Source organism: Pinus tabuliformis, chromosome 1_2 (assembly GCF_031772625.1).
Source record: "Pinus tabuliformis cultivar Carrire ecotype Pingquan chromosome 1_2, CPIR1, whole genome shotgun sequence".
Classification (NCBI taxonomy): Eukaryota; Viridiplantae; Streptophyta; class Pinopsida; order Pinales; family Pinaceae; genus Pinus; species Pinus tabuliformis.
In genome coordinates this window covers 215,523,085-215,539,768 of record NC_142298.1, presented here as the reverse complement: position 1 = coordinate 215,539,768, position 16,684 = coordinate 215,523,085, and positions in this window count along the sequence as shown.

The following is a 16,684-nucleotide window of genomic DNA, read 5'->3' as shown; positions in this document are numbered from 1 at the left end:
ACAACCTGCACAAGGTTGGAGGGGATATGGTTATGGAAACCAACAACCTCAACAGTCTCAACACTATCAACAACATTACCAGCAACAGTACCAACAGCCATTTTCATACCCACCATATCCTCCATCCATGCCATTTCCGCAACAAAATTCTGCATATCCATTCCAACAACAGAATCCACCACCATTGTTAACACAACCACAACAGTTACAGTTACCTTCAAATCAACCCAGACCAACGCAATTACCATCCCAACCGGTGGCCAACCCGAATAACAAAGTGGACAAATCTGCATATACTGTAGAGGAAGCAACATATTATCCTGCATATTCAATTCTTCCTCTTGATGTTGTCCATTTAAGGTCTGGAAAAGTACTTAAGAAGGATTCTCCTTCAATTATAGAAGAACCAACTGAACAAGGAGAATCATCTGAAACAACACAAACTAAGGTACAGAATCAGAAAGGAACAAATATTACAACACAAACACCACCTTATCCTGAAAGGTTGCTAGAACAACAAAATCAAAATCAAATAACCCTTCCTGAATTTGATATCTTAGATGAGTTAAAAAATGCATATGTTAAAATTCCTTTGTTAAAATCCATTAAAGAAATACCGATATATGCAAAAACAATAAAGGAATTGTGTATTCGGAAAGAAAGAAAGAAAAAGGATCCTACAACAATCCAAGTCATTGGTAAATTAGCAAGTCCGATGTCTACTCAAACTATAATAGAAAAATACATTGATCCTGGTATCCCAATGGTTACCATATCAATAAATAATTTCTCTGTACCAAACACATTAATAGACTTGGGAGCAGCTATAAACGTAATGACAATGGAGACAATGAAAACTTTGCAATTAAACAACATTAGATCAACCTCAACAGTCTTGGAATTAGCAGATAGATCTAAAGTTGTTCCTGAAGGAATGTTAGAAGATATCATAGTCTCCTTGGATTCATGGGAATATCCTGTTGACTTCTTGATCTTGCAACCAAAGACAAACTTGGGAGGACATCCCCTGATATTAGGCAGACCATGGTTAGCCACTGCTGATGCCTTCATAGGATGCAGATCTGGAAGTATGATAATTTCACATGGAGATGAGAGGAAGCATATCACTCTTTATTCACCTGCACAAACCACTTCTTTAGAATCAATACTTGAAACTCAGGAAAAGCAACAGACAAAAGCATTTTTAAGTATCAATCAATTCTTTGATTTTAGAGAAGAAGAGGAGAATGAAGATTTGATGGACCTTTTTATCTTGGAACCAAGTATTTCAGAGCAGCTTAGGAAAGTTCAATATGAAGTTGCAAATGAACTTTTGAATCAATGTTTTCAGGAAACATGTACTATTCAAACTTTGCAGAATTCTTTGGGAGACATCTTTCCTGTAAACACAGCTATCAACCCAACTATCAAAACAATTGAGGTACATCCTGGGAAACATTTAAATATTGGAAACCAGCTGCAAACAAAACAAGAACAACAGGTAATTGCATTACTACAAAAATACTCAAAAGCATTTGCCTGGGATTACACTGATATGCAAGGAATCCATCCTAGCACATGTATCCACCACATCTATACAGATGACAAACTTAAACCTGTTAGACAACCTCAAAGACGAATGAATCCTATGATGAAAGAAATAGTGAAAGAGGAACTGCAAAAACTGTTAAATGTTGGATTCATCTATCCTATTTCAGATAGTCAATGGGTTTCACCACTGGTTGTTGTACCAAAGAAAAATGGAAAATGGAGGGTATGTATAGATTATCGAGAATTAAACAAAGCTACCTTAAAAGATCATTTTCCTCTACCATTCATTGACCAGGTGCTAGATTCTTTGGCTGGAAAGAAATACTTCTCTTTCTTGGATGGGTTTAGTGGGTACAACCAGATTAGAATAGCAACAGAAGACCAAGACAAGACTACATTTACTTGCCCATGGGGAACCTATGCATATAATGTTTTGCCATTTGGTTTATGCAATGCACCTGCAACTTTTCAAAGAGCAGTGCTTGCGATATTTGCTGATCTAGTCCATGAATGTGTAGAAGTTTATATGGATGACTTCACAGTGTATGGAAATACATATGATGATTGTCTTAACAATCTTGAGAAAGTCTTGAAGAGATGTATCGAAACAAATCTGTCATTAAGTAACGAAAAATGCTATATGATGTTGACAGAGGGTATAGTTCTGGGACACCATATTTCCGGCTCAGGAATTAAGGTGGATCCAGCCAAAATTCAAGTCTTAGTTAACTTGATGCCACCTACAACACAAAAGGAGGTCAGAAGTTTCTTGGGCTATGCGGGCTATTACAGACGATTCATTGAAAACTTTAGCAAAATAGCCCAACCCCTGTTTAAACTATTAGCACGAGATGTTGAATTTCAATGGACGAATAGCTGTCAGAATGCTTTTCAAATTTTAAAAGATAAGCTGTCAGTAGCACCCATACTTCGAGGGCCAAATTGGTCTTTGCCATTCCATATTTCCACTGACGCATCAGATACTGCGATAGGTGCCTCGCTAGGACAGAAAGAAAATTTGTTCAATTACGCAATATACTTTATCAGTAAGAATTTGACACCTGCAGAAACAAATTATACAGTCACGGAAAAGGAAATGTTAGCCGTCATACATGCAGTAAACAAATTCAGGCATTATATAACAGGATATCAAGTTTTTATTCACACAGATCATTCAGCCATAAAATACTTGATGAATAAACCCATCACTAATGGACGAATTACTAGATGGCTCCTGTTATTGCAAGAATTTAACATCACAATCCAAGACCGGCCAGGTAAAGAAAACCAGGTGGCTGACTTTCTGTCCCGCATACAATCACCTGAAGACCCAAATCCAGTTATAGACAACTTCCCAGATGAACATCTGTTTGCCATAACAGTTAAAACACCTTGGTTTGCAGATATTGCCAATTATTTGTCATCTGGAAAATTTCCAACTCAATTCACTAGCAAGCAAAGAAAGAAAATTGTTAGAGAAAGTTCTAGGTATAGCTGGGTGAATGGTGATTTGTTTTATACTGGTTCAGATCTAATGATTAGAAAGTGTGTGCGTGAAGATGAAATAATAGATATTCTCAGGGCATGTCATGACGAACCATGTGGTGGTCATTTTGCAGACAAACGAACAGCATATAAAGTGTTGCAATTGGGCTATTACTGGCCATCTGTCTTCAAAGATTCTAAGGCATATGTCAAGCAATGTGACAGTTGCCAAAGAATAGGGAGACCCATCATGTCAGATGAAATGCCGCTCAAACCGCAGGTCCTCATTGAGCCATTTGAGCAGTGGGCACTTGATTTTGTTGGACCCATTAATCCACCATCAAATGGAAAAAGGTACATCCTAGTGTGCACGGACTATGTAACCAAATGGGTGGAGGCCAAAGCAGTGAGCAGAGCGACAGAAGACACAGTGGTCACCTTCCTCTTTGAAATTTTTTTTGTAAGATATGGAGTACCAAGACAAATAGTGATAGATCAAGGAACACAGTTTACATCAAAATTAGTACGGGATCTGACAGAGAAATATAAGATTAAACATAGGAAGTCTACTCCATATCACCCTCAAGCAAATGGTCAGGTAGAATCCACAAATAAGGTCTTAGAAAATATCATGACTAAGACGGTGCAGCTGAATAGAAAAGATTGGTCTGAAAAGTTAAAGGATGCATTATGGGCCTACAGAATCACATGGAAAAACACAACTGGTTTTAGTCCATACCAGTTGGTCTATGGGAAAGAAGCCTTATTTCCTATTGAATTTCAGATACAAACCTATAGACTAGCAGCAGAATTGGGCATGGACCTGACTGAAGCACAACAACAGAGGATCATGGAACTTAACCAATTGGATGAACATCGTCAACAAGCAATTGAACAGACAACATTAGTACAACAACAAAGAATGAAATGGCATGATAGATACATTAAAACAAAGACATTTCATAAGGGAGACTGGGCCTTATTATTTGACTCCAAATTCAAGGATTTCAAAGCGAAGTTTACAACACATTGGCTAGGGCCATATGAAATTGAAGAAATCTTTGATAATGGAGCAGTAAAGATCAAGACGATTGACCAAGACCCCACCTCATTTGTTGTAAATGGTCATAGGCTGAAAGTTTATCATCAGCCTATCAGCAAAGAGGCATTCATGAAACAACTGGTAGAAGAAACAGGACTGGAAATCATGGCTCCGCCATCTTCCAGTTTGGAAAAAGAATAAAAAATAGAAAAAAAAAAAATATATATATATATATATATAAAATAAAAAATTGTATAAAAAAAAAAAAAAAACAAAACATAAAAAATAATTTGTTTGCTGGTGAAAACCAGGCAACTGGCACCATGCAAACACGAATTCATAGGGGAAAACCAGGGAAACCTGGACTCTATGAATTCTATATTCTTGTTCTACTATTCTCACACAATTTCAATGCAGGACCTTTCCACAATTGACTTGAGGACAAGTCAAACATTCAGCAAGGGAGAGTCTTGTAGCAAGCTTTTAGCTAGAACAGCTAAGGTATTGTATTGTCCACAGGGGAACCTGAAGCAAACTTGTTGCAGCGGAACCTGAAGGGACCTGAGCTGAAACATTACTACAGAGGAACCTGAAGCAAACTTTGCTGCAGCAGATCAAAGCAACATAACATTCCAGAGGGACCTGAAGCAAACTTGTTGCAGCGGAACCAGATCAAAGCCAACACAACATTCTAGAAGCATTGCAGAGGGACCTGAGATAAAAACATTGTTACAAAGGGACCTGAACAATTTGAGAAATGGAGCATGGTGAACAAGGAGCAGTAATAAAAGTCTACTTTTCATCCATCTACAACATTTTGGATTCCATTCCACCTGTACAAACAACATTCAACATTCTACAAACAGCATTCAAGGGAGTATATTCATAGCCATTTTGTGCTTGAAATTCAAAATTTTTTTAGGAACTTTTAGTTTTGATCTAATTGAAGTTAGTATCTGAGGATATTCATTAACATTCATTCCCTATATATATCCCAAATCCCCTATACATATTCCATTTCATTCACATACATTTCCCATACATCTTCTCATAACCCTAGGTATTTTTCTTTGAAAGCAAAAAGATCCAGCTAGGACAACTCCTTTCACCTGCACATAAACTCAGAGCATTAGAAATGATTATAATTTTAAAAAAATGACCCCAATGGTCATTTTAAAATTATAAAACTATGTTATAAAGATTATGCGCTATATGGAAGTCAAAAATCATTAACATATATATCATAAGTTTATAAATGCGCTAAAGTCATGCGCATAAGCTAATGGTATAAGCTATATATGTTACAAGGAGAATATAATATACGCATATATCAAATGCATTGAGGTATAAGGTAATGCGCATATAACATTGAGGTATAAGGTATATATACAAATCAAATGCGCATATCCAAAAGAATATAGCATAGTTATGAAGGGCCGAGGGTTATGATAAACAAAGTTCATGGGTTGAAAAGGAATGATATAAGGTGGAGGCCGTAAGCATTAGAATATGATAGCGGGAGAAAATGGTATGCAAACAAAAATTATGGCAACCATCGATCATTGCACCATAAGCGGAGAATGGTTATACGATGGGTATAATCACAGCGCAATTGCAATGAGTCAAAACGGTAAACATCATACAGCACACAGGTATGACTGCACACGGTGTCATAGCAGATTATTATTTATTGGTTGAAATGTTATGCAGGGATCGTGCGTACAAAACCACGACTTGGCCAATCCTTATGACAGTCGGGCGACTGGTCAATAGGACGGCCATGTACGCCACGAAATTCAAAACAACTCAATGAATATACAAGGGCCTGTACAGCACGAAACGGTCATGAACTGACCGAGCCATTGCACTAATTAAAACTACAATCCCACCATCGTTTAACCCATAGTCTTCATCACCCATAAGCTCAGAGAAATGGTGATGCAACTGTATTTTTGTGAAAAGAGAAGTGAACAAAGTTAAGAGAGATTTAAAGAAGAAATCCGAGTCTAGTAAACGGAGGAAGCCGAGTTTTGGGATCGAGCAAGGTAAGACTGGAGTTTATTTCGCTCGGCGACTGTGGATATGTATGATTCCTCGCCATTAAACTGATAGATTTTTTTGCTTTGCCACCAGTTTGACTGACCGAAGAAAAAGGGATTTGAAGTGCTCAGTTACATTCCACGCGCCCAGTGACAGTCAGGTAACATTACAAAACCGGGATAACTCCAAGTTTGCAGCACTTATGGATAGCTTAACGGATTTTCATGCGTAGTCAACCAACCAGCATTTAAAGTTTAGATATTGCATGCATAACACGTTATAAGAATTCGAATTGAATAAGGAATATAATGCATCAAACACGGAGAGTTAGTTTGAACAGGAAAGGCAGAGAGCGCCGAAGGTTGTTTATATATGAGCGCTGATTGTTTAAACTATTGTTGCATTTAACATTCCCTTTTGCTGCGCGCTGGTCTCTGTCATGTGTTTATGCATGTTAATATATGGGCTGCCAAACAGAGGAACGCATTATTATATGCCAAAAGAGGTTGGATTGTTAAATGTGAAACAGAGGAATGCTGTAGATTGCGCATATTTAAAACAAGTGACATGCATTCATGCCTTTACTGCGCGCCTGTGTATTGAGATTTTAATGTATTTATGCCATTTACATTAAAGCAGAGGATTGAAATGCGTAGGGATTGGTTGCATACATGCTGTGTTGACTGCAAGATTTAGTTGAATGCCAAAAATTTGCATTGTTCTGTGTCTTGAGGCCGAGAGCCTTTTTCAAAATTTTGAAGCCAAGGATTGAGAAATGTATTCTGCGTTTTTAAAATTTTTTTGACAGCAGTAAGCATAATGAGGCAGAGCGCATGTGAATAGTCCTCTAAGCTTATAACTCTGTTGATTAAGTCCATGTGCAGTATTTGCTACATTACACAGTCAATTTTTTTTTGTGAAAAAATGATAAAATGAGATTAGGCCGAGAGTGTTCTTGAGTATCTGTTGTGAGGCCGAGAGCCAAATTTTTTTAAGTTTTTGTTTAAATACACAGTAACTCATGTTTTTTTGAGCTGAGTAAACATGGTTATTGCTGCATGTGTATTTAATTTTCAAAAACAAACAGAGAGCAGTGTATTGATAGAAGATATTCAGGTGTTGTTTGCATTAAACAAGGAATTGAAACAATGCTTGTGCAGAGGAAAGATAGCAGAGGTTAAAGAAGGCAGAGTCAAACAGAGTAAAGTTGAGTCAGAGGAGGAAGGTAAGCCTCGTTGCTTCCAGAATTTCATTTAAAAACAATAGTCATAATTTTTGTTAAAATGAAGTTAGTAACAGCAGAGGCCTATATTGATTGGTTCACAGAAATCATGACAAACCGGGTAGAACCAAGATTTCAGATAGAAAGCTGGGGAAAAGAAACTGTAGAAAAACTGTATCAGTCAGGGATGATAGGATTTTTACAGAAGTTTAATGGCCATTCTGAGCAGATAACTAAAGATTTTATCAATAATTTCAGCCAAGACCAGACTCAAGTAGGAGAAATCATTGTCCCAGTAACTCAAGAGTACTTGTCCAAAGCCTTAGATTTGCCAATGATAGGGGAGAAGTATCATAAAGGTTTACACTTCAAGGAGAAAGCGTGGACTTTCTTCCTTGAGAAAAAACGGAAGGGAACATTTGATAGGACAAAAGGTATTCCCAGGGAATGGTTTAATGAACCATGGGGAGAATTGGTCTTGGTCATCCAAAAATTCCTGACTTGTGATCGTGGATACAGTATTGCTCACTTATATCATGTTAGATTACTACAACACATCAAAGGGGATGATAGGATTAATCTACCATATTTCCTATACAAGAGTCTTGTGAAAATGATTGAAACAGTAAAACAGGAGCATAGGCCTAAGGCAGCACAAATATACCATCAGGGGTTAATCAAGATCCTAGTGGAACACCAGGTGAAATCACAGGGCATAATGTGGAAAGAATTTATGAATAAAAATCATTTCACTGAGCAGATTATTGAGGTATAGGACAAAGTAGAACAGGAAAATAGGAGCTTGATGACTTCGCCCTTATATCCAAGAACAAGAGCTAGAAATATGGCCATGCATGAGACTGAAATATCTATCATGTCTGTTCCTAGGAATAGGAATTCTATTGACTTTGAAAAAGAAGTAGAGGCATATTCTCCCAGAAAACCAGAAGAACATGATATGGCACAAGAACCCCTTGAAAGGGATTCCACATATGATAATGATGCAACAGCATCATTAATGAAAACAACCCAGGACTTTGAAAAAGAAATCAATTTGGCCAAAATCCAAGACTTAACTGATCAAATAGAAATAAGTAAAATCTTGGAAAAGAAATTAAAAAGGGAGAATAAGGCACATAAAAGGGACAATTCTAAGCTGATCAAAACAAATGAAAAGTTAAAGGAAGAAGTAGGCAGATTGAAAAGAAGAAATGAATTACTTTCCAAGCAGGCATTCACATGGTTAAAGGATAAAAATATGTGGCAGGCCAAATATGAGAAACAAAAGGTTAAAGCAGCAATGTTCAGGGCAAAGCATGAATCAGGATTTGATTGTTTGGACAGGGAAACAGCTATAGGTACAACATCCACTTCAGAAGGCAAAGGATCCAAGAGGAGCAAGCAAGCATGGGGACATGCTTGAGAATAAGCAAGGGAGAGATGTTGAGCCTTAGTTTTTTATCTTATTTTTCTTTGAGAAACTTACCTAACCATCTATTTATTATCCATTTTCACTCCATTCATCCCATTTTAATGAATATTTGATGTTCAATCAGGTATTTAGCTTTAATTTATCAATTTCTAAAGTTCTTATAAAAGTTTGATTTTAAGTGCAATTTTGGCAATTCTAGAAATTCCCGTAATCACTTCATGATTGATATGGATGCAGGCCACTTCACCACGAATGGGATACATGAATGGAAAGCTTGGGAACTAGGACCAAGCCACCTATGCTTTGTTCAAACAGAACGAGCTTTATTATGCCTATTTGGAGCTAGTCAATCATGACTAGTCATCCAGAAATCCCATCTAAATAGGGCAGTTTTGAGATTCCATGATATTAGTCATATTTCTTGGGATGAGGGTAGTGAATTCGACTTGGATAGGTGGATTAGAGTAGCTTGGTTTTTTAGAGTGAATGTAGATTAGTTTGTTTCATGAGACTCCTTATTTAAGAGCCACAACTTTGATGGCTCAACACATTGACTTATGATACTTTTATGCTGTAATATTTTTGGTTTGAAGACTTAATTTGAAGACTTGTGCTATTCTCATTTTGCTGCTCAATGCTATGGATGTGTGACTGATCTAAGCTTCTGAAATCATCTTTCAAAGTGTGCAAGGCAAGGGTGGAGGGCCCCCACTCCAAGCTAAGTACACTTCCAAGTTAAACTAGTTTTATTTCATTGCAATTTGGTTGATTGTAGCTTTAGTTTTTCAAAGTCTTATTTCAGATTGCTTTATGGTTATGCATAGTGATTGATTTTATTTGTTAATGGTTTATTCATCATCTAATTGAGTTGGAAAACAGATGTTCAAGTTGGGCATCCCCTCTATGAAATGGTGAATCAGAACTAGTTTCTTTTGTTTACATGCAAATAGTTTTGTTTCTATTTAGATTTAGATCTTGGGATGAATGAATTATGATGGAAAACTTTATGTGTCTCTTAAGTTAAGAGCTTCTTTCATGTATAATTTATGCATCTTGAGTTTTTGGTTGCAATCTCTAATTCATTAAGTAATAACTGAGGTGGAAGTGGACTTCTTGAGTTCAAGAACCCTTTCAATGTTTTCTCTTTTGAGCTGATTGAATTAGAGTTATAAGATATATTCTCTTTAGCTTTTAATCATTTATCTTTCAAGGTTTGGTTATATTAGATCTTCACAAATAGTGAATTTTCCTCAAAGAATAAACAACCCAGATTGATAATAAATAATTGTGTTAGTTTAGGAACATAAATTAGCTCAACACCTGCAATTTAAAGTCAAAAGTCAAAGGTCAATAGTCAACGGTCAACGGTCAATGCCTACATTAGCAGGGACACGTGTCAACTCAGGAATGAGCCATAGGTCTTGGATGATGTCTACAGAGGAGGTGACGTGGTAGATTGTGATTGGTTCATATGGACCAATCCGGTTCTGACACATGGCAGCTCGGATTTTGCCCAATACGGCCTTATTTCCAAAATTTTGTGGATCAAGGAGGATCGAACCCCTAACCTCCTAGAATGGCTACATTTTCATCGGAACTAGCTCACCGAATGAGTTACTGTAGGTATTGGTAACGGAAGTGAACAAGTTGTATTTATTATGTATCAGGTTTTTCACCGGAGAAAGGCTGGACGATCGGGGTCAACCCCACGACCATCAAACCTTTGGAATTATCGTTATCATATAGTTCGAAACACATTGCAATATCCAACATTCACTGCAAGTCACAACAACATGTGGTATATTAATACCATATGATTAATTTTAAAACCAATAGATATATCATATATCACCACCAAACGAACCATATACATTGTAACAACATAAAAAACAGAGGAATGGTCGAGCAGGGGTTTCGAATCCTCGACCTACCAAAACCATATATATGCAACGCTTTAACACACCCCCGCTAACCGACATGTCAAGGGGTGGGACTCGGTTAACCAAGCCACAAATATTTTATGTAAATAATTGCAGGTGTCGAACCCACCATACCATCAGCAGGTAAACCAAGGCAGTTTGGATAGGATTTAATTCCTTGTATTTTTTTTATACCATAAAAAATAACCATAAAAAACCATAAAAATTAAAAACAAAATAAGAATAAAAAAAACACACACACCAAAACATAAAACAAGAAAAAAAACAACAAAATACCACCCAAATAAAAACAAGCATTTGTCACTACGACAGGAAAAGAGAAAAGAGAGTTGCCTTGGATCTGCAAGGTTTTCCACATTTCGTTGGTTTTCCATCAACATTTCAAGCCCACAGGCAACGTGCAGCACCCCGAGCAGATTCAAGAGCTGGCCATGGCAGGATTTGAATTCCTTGTGGCAGAGATGATGACCGATCACAACATCTTCAGCCAGGGCGCATTCAGATACAATGGGCATTGAGTTAGCCTAATTGAAACGGTCAAATAAAATTCAAATGCTCTAAAAAACAATTACAGTGCTCTGTATTACATTTTTTTTGCATATTCCAGACCTGCATTACATATCTCTTTCACGATCACAGCTCAAAATAAACTCAGAAAAGAGAGTTCAACGTTGTGTATAGTGAGAGAAATAGAAATTGAGAGAAATGCAGAGCACAATGCTGAAGAAGAAGTGTGGAAATAAGTAGGGAAGTTGAAAATTGGTTTTAACGAAGATAATTACAGGTCCAGATCTTTGCTACGCCAATTTAACCAAGCTCATCAACAAATTCCAGAAAATCTGCAGAATGAAGTGGAACACGAGTTAATAACTCAGAAATGTCTTCAAGTCGCTGCCAGATCAGAGAAATTTTAAAAGCAGAGACGAGAATTTTGTGAAAAATGGAGCAAGCGGAGTTGACTGGGATTTCAGCCATCAATTACGAAGAAAATCCCTTGAATCACGCAGAGAAATCCCAGGGAAGGTAAGCATCTATCCCTCAGCCATTAAACTAAAACGATTTTGAAAATTGAACTTCAGATTTAGTTGAAATGTGTCATATGAAACTTCAGTTCCGGAATAGTTTGCTATTTGTTGGCATTAAAATCTTCTGCCACCTGTAGGAGATAACTATTTCTCGGGAAGCAGTTTTGATGAATTATATCACTAACCAGAGACTCATTACTCAATTTTCAAATCTTCAAGGATGTACAGGATGCAATTAGAAAGGTGGATACACTAATTGCTTGTGAGATTGGCTGTGTGGATATCAAACGTAGACGGCTTAAAAACAAGGATAAGCCTGCTATTCTCAATATTAATATTGGGACCACAGTTAAGGGAGCTGTAGATGATTTGGATATGGTGAGCTTTATGAAACATTGATTTTATGGCGATTTTGACAGGGCTTCATTTGGCTTAAAAAAAAAAGCAGAAGAAATTTGATTTCGATTTCTAAAAAGATAGGGTGAGTTGCTTTTCATTCCTATCTTTAAAAATCAGTTTCTCCAAAAATCGATTTCAAGACAGAGAAGAATGATAATTGAGGGGCAGATGTCCACTATTTTAAAGCGGGTATATAGAGTGCAAGTGGGAAGACCTTACATGTGCTCACGGAGGAAAGTGGACTGACACTAACAACCCAGGCAGCAAGGCTGGATTGGAACAACTATGGCTTAACACTCTGTTGGCCATGATCAGTGAACAATTTGACTAAGGCGATGAAATTTGTGGTGCTGTGACTAGTATGAGAGCTAGACAAGACAAAAATTGTCATGTGGACCAGAACTTCCACCAATGAAGCTGCCCAGATGTCAATTGGTAAGTAGTGGCAAGAGTTCCTCGACCATAACAAAAAAATCCATTACATGTTCCATGAAGATGCAAAGAAGGATAAATCTGCAAGAAATAGATATACATTTATAAAGTTAAATTTTGAAGTATCTATTTTGCCTTTGCACCTGTGAGAAACCATATATGCACTGGGAAATGGTTCAGCACTGACTGAAGTATGTTGATACATTCTTATAAGAAAGATAAAGGCAGCTGTAGCGTGTTAGTTATTGTCAACTGTCCATGATCCAATGTTGTCTGCGAAAAGTGTATTTTCATGGAAGACACATTTATTTAACCTTGTTTTCCCTTTTGAATATTACAATCATAGTACCTGTTGTAATTTGTTACGTCACCTCATATTTTGAATGTTTTGTAGCAACCGTGAGGACACAAGGACACCGTTACAAGAGTTAGGTGGCATTTAAAAAAAATACGGTGGCATTAAGTGGCATTAATACGGTGGGGACTGTGGTAGCTGTAGCAAAAATACATTTATTTTTCCTACAATAAGAGAAGTTAATGAGTTTTATTACTAGGGACAGGAATAAATTTCAAATAATTTTAAAAAAAAGTCAAAAAAAAAAAAAACCAAAAAGCAAAACAATAAAAAAATTAATAAAAACAAATAAAAGATCAAAGCAATTAAAAATCAAAAATCAAAAATCAAAAACAAATTAAAATATATATATATATATATATCAAAACAATTCAAAAAAAATAAAAACTAATTAAAAAAAAAAGAAAAAAAAAAAAAAAATTCAAAATAATTAAAAAATTGCAAATGGACATTTCATAAGAGCTGAAAACGTTTTATGCTAACTTGTCTTGTTAGAGTTAGGAACTAGCACGCAAAGGCAACAGGTAAAAAATTCATTTCATTTTATATTGGTTTCTAACCATTCATACTCATACTTGAATTTTATGTTCTTCAAAAAGCTCTCACAATTTTCATGCAAGATTTGTACTAAGATTTTACAGGTGCGCGATGATCCAAGTCCATGTAGATGCGATCTTTCGAAATCACATCCATTATTGGAAGCTTGAAGGAGTTGATTACAAATGTCGTGACATTTGTCACTACAGAGAAATGTTTTGTTGTCATGATTTGTTTCCCACACTTCTCTTTCAAAGCCTCATCAGTCATCCATGTTAAAGTCCATTGATTCATTGCCATATCCATCATGATTTCATACATGTCTACTTTTCTGAGTCGCATACATTTTTGCCTACCATGCAGTTCATATTTTTTCCTCATGAATAAACCATCCATCTCTCTACATTACCTTGCTTTCCTTGCCATAAAAACTATTTAACCATAACATCTTGTATCTATAGTCCTACCAATCATTTGTACGAACTCGCGTTGACTGATGTGGGATTCCTTAAGGCCCACCTTTCAACAAGTCTTGACCCATCGACCTCAGCACCTTATCTGGGATAAAGACTAGAGTCATTATTAGTACCTTGAGGCTTGCATGCCCTAATGGCAAGTCTTCTCGCCAACGAACAATGGGAATACATTAATGTCTCTTGTTTGTTGGATCTTGCAAGTGGCTCGACATCAGCTCATTCATTCGCACTTCGCAAGATGTACCTGGGTACCTTGGCACTCATTGACATTAATGGTGAGTTTGCCTCGCATTCGTTAACGACATTCATCAATGGTCGATAATCCAATGACTTCTTTCCATGTTCGACATCGAGACATTCATTCACATGGAAATAATTGTGCCACGATATGGGACGAGATGAAGACCAGATGACTCAGGAGCAGATTACTTTGGAACGGTTTCAGTAGCAGTAATAAAGGATCTACATTCCCGACTTCATCCATCATATATGCAACCAAGACACAGATCACATTCTTGTATTCTTCATTCCATGATTCAACAACAGGAGCTACACATTTCTACATATTACAGTTTGTCCACTCAGGTAAGTAAAGGTATGTTCTTTCCTAGCTTTTTATCATACAATTCCTTTAATACTAAAATTATAATTTTTGGAAAATGTTTCACCATGTTCATATTCACATCCATATTCCATTATCACCCTCCATATGTCATATATATCCTTTCTACACATATCATTCTAACCAACATACTTTTTCCAACCAACTACTATTGCATTATGATTCAAATGTTACATGTTTTGCAAATAATGATCAAAGAAAGAAAGGTTGATTAAATGTTTTCAAAGTCTTTTGATGCAACACAAAAACAATGAAAGTATTGTTACACAAGAACCAATACTAAGAAAATTTTGGTTGTTATACAAGAACCAACCAAAATAATATGTTGCAATCGATTAAAAATTTTCAAAGTCTTTTGATGCAACACAAAACAATGAAAGTATTGTTACACAAGAACCAATACTAAACAAATTTTGGTTGTCACACAAGAACCAACCAAAATAATATGTTGCAAGAAAATGTTTTTAAGAGAGAAGACTTTGCAAAAAGGAACAAAGTTGTTAAAAAGAAAATTACGTGAAGTTAAAAAAATCGACACCAGCAAGAGTTCATGTAAAAGTAAGACAATTCAAAAGATCAAATCACGGTCAATGCAATAGATTGCATGAGGACATGCAATAACTTAAGTTGGGGAGTATGTTGGGCCTCCAAATTAACCTTAATTTTCACTCCATTTTCACCTTTTATCCTCATTTTGTCATCTCATTTCACCATATTATCATTACATAACCCTATATTTCCATTACCATATGAGTTTATATTCTCATTTTCCAAAGTTATTAATTTCATGTATTTAGAGTGAATTTATGATTAAAAGTTAGAGAAATAACATGTATTTACTTATACCTAAAAGTGGCTTGAGTTTGATGACAAGTGTAGATCATTTGGAAGCTTCCAAGGCACCCTTATGTGGCCTCCCAAGATCAAATTCGAATTTCAACTCAAGAGGTGGACCATATTCCAAGGAGAAAGATCATGCAGATTTTGATGTGTCATGGGATTTGTTTCTAGTATTTAGGGATAAGTTGAGACAAGTGTGGGTCTAGTAGATATTTAAGGGATCTACATTTATTGAGTAGATATCCCTAATTCATGTATAAATAAGAGGAGCATCCTCCAAATCATGTAATGAAGGAGGAGGAGGGAGAGAAAACAATTATCAGTTATTCATTAGCATTAGATTTATGTTCATTCAACATGAATAATACCATTTTCTCCAAATCATGAGTTATGAGTGTTGTTTGATTCTTAAGGTGTGATAATTGTTCATGTGTGCTCATTGAGGAATGGAAGGATCCCCATACTAAGATAAGTGCACTTTGTTGTAAAGTAATGTTGTGAATATACTAATCTTAATTATGATGTTCATCTTATTTCTTTCTTGTAAATACTTGTAGATAATTTTAGTATGAATTCATGTTGTGGCCATGTTTTGTTGTGTGAAGGTTGATCTCCTTTCAATAGCTAGTTTTGATGTGAGAAGGAAAACCAGGAACTCCTAAGTTAGGAGTCTCTTCTCCATGAGCTAGATTAAATTGAAATAAGATTTACTTTCTCTTATGCTTTCCTAGATTACATTTATGTGAATATTGATTCCCTTTCAGTATCTAGAGAAATCAAGTCCTCCTAAGTTAGGAGACTCTTCTCCATTAAGAACTGAACTGAAAACAATATTTACTTGCTTTCATTTACATGCTTTCTTTCCTGCTTTCTTAGGTGTTTGGCAATGTTATTATAGAAAGATGGTAGAAGGACAACCAGGACTCTTGAACAAGAGACTCTTCTCTATCTTCTAAAGTAGAATAATTCCATTGATCAAACATTATTTTTATGCTTTCATAGAATAGATCTGATAGTTTAGATTTGTAATATGCATTTCCATTCTAAACAAACTTCTTACACCTGTTTCATCTAAGGTCCCATATATATTGGTTTGCTTCTAAGTTTACGATTCCCCGGATTGATAAATTAAATGACAGGGATTTAGCGGACAACTAAATCGCCCAACATTTTGGCGCCGTTGCCGGGGAAAGCAAACTTAGATGTAAGCTAGTTAAGAAGATTGTTTAGGAAGAATTTTTATTTAGGATCATTTAGGGTTAATTGCATTTAGGAATTTTCATTTA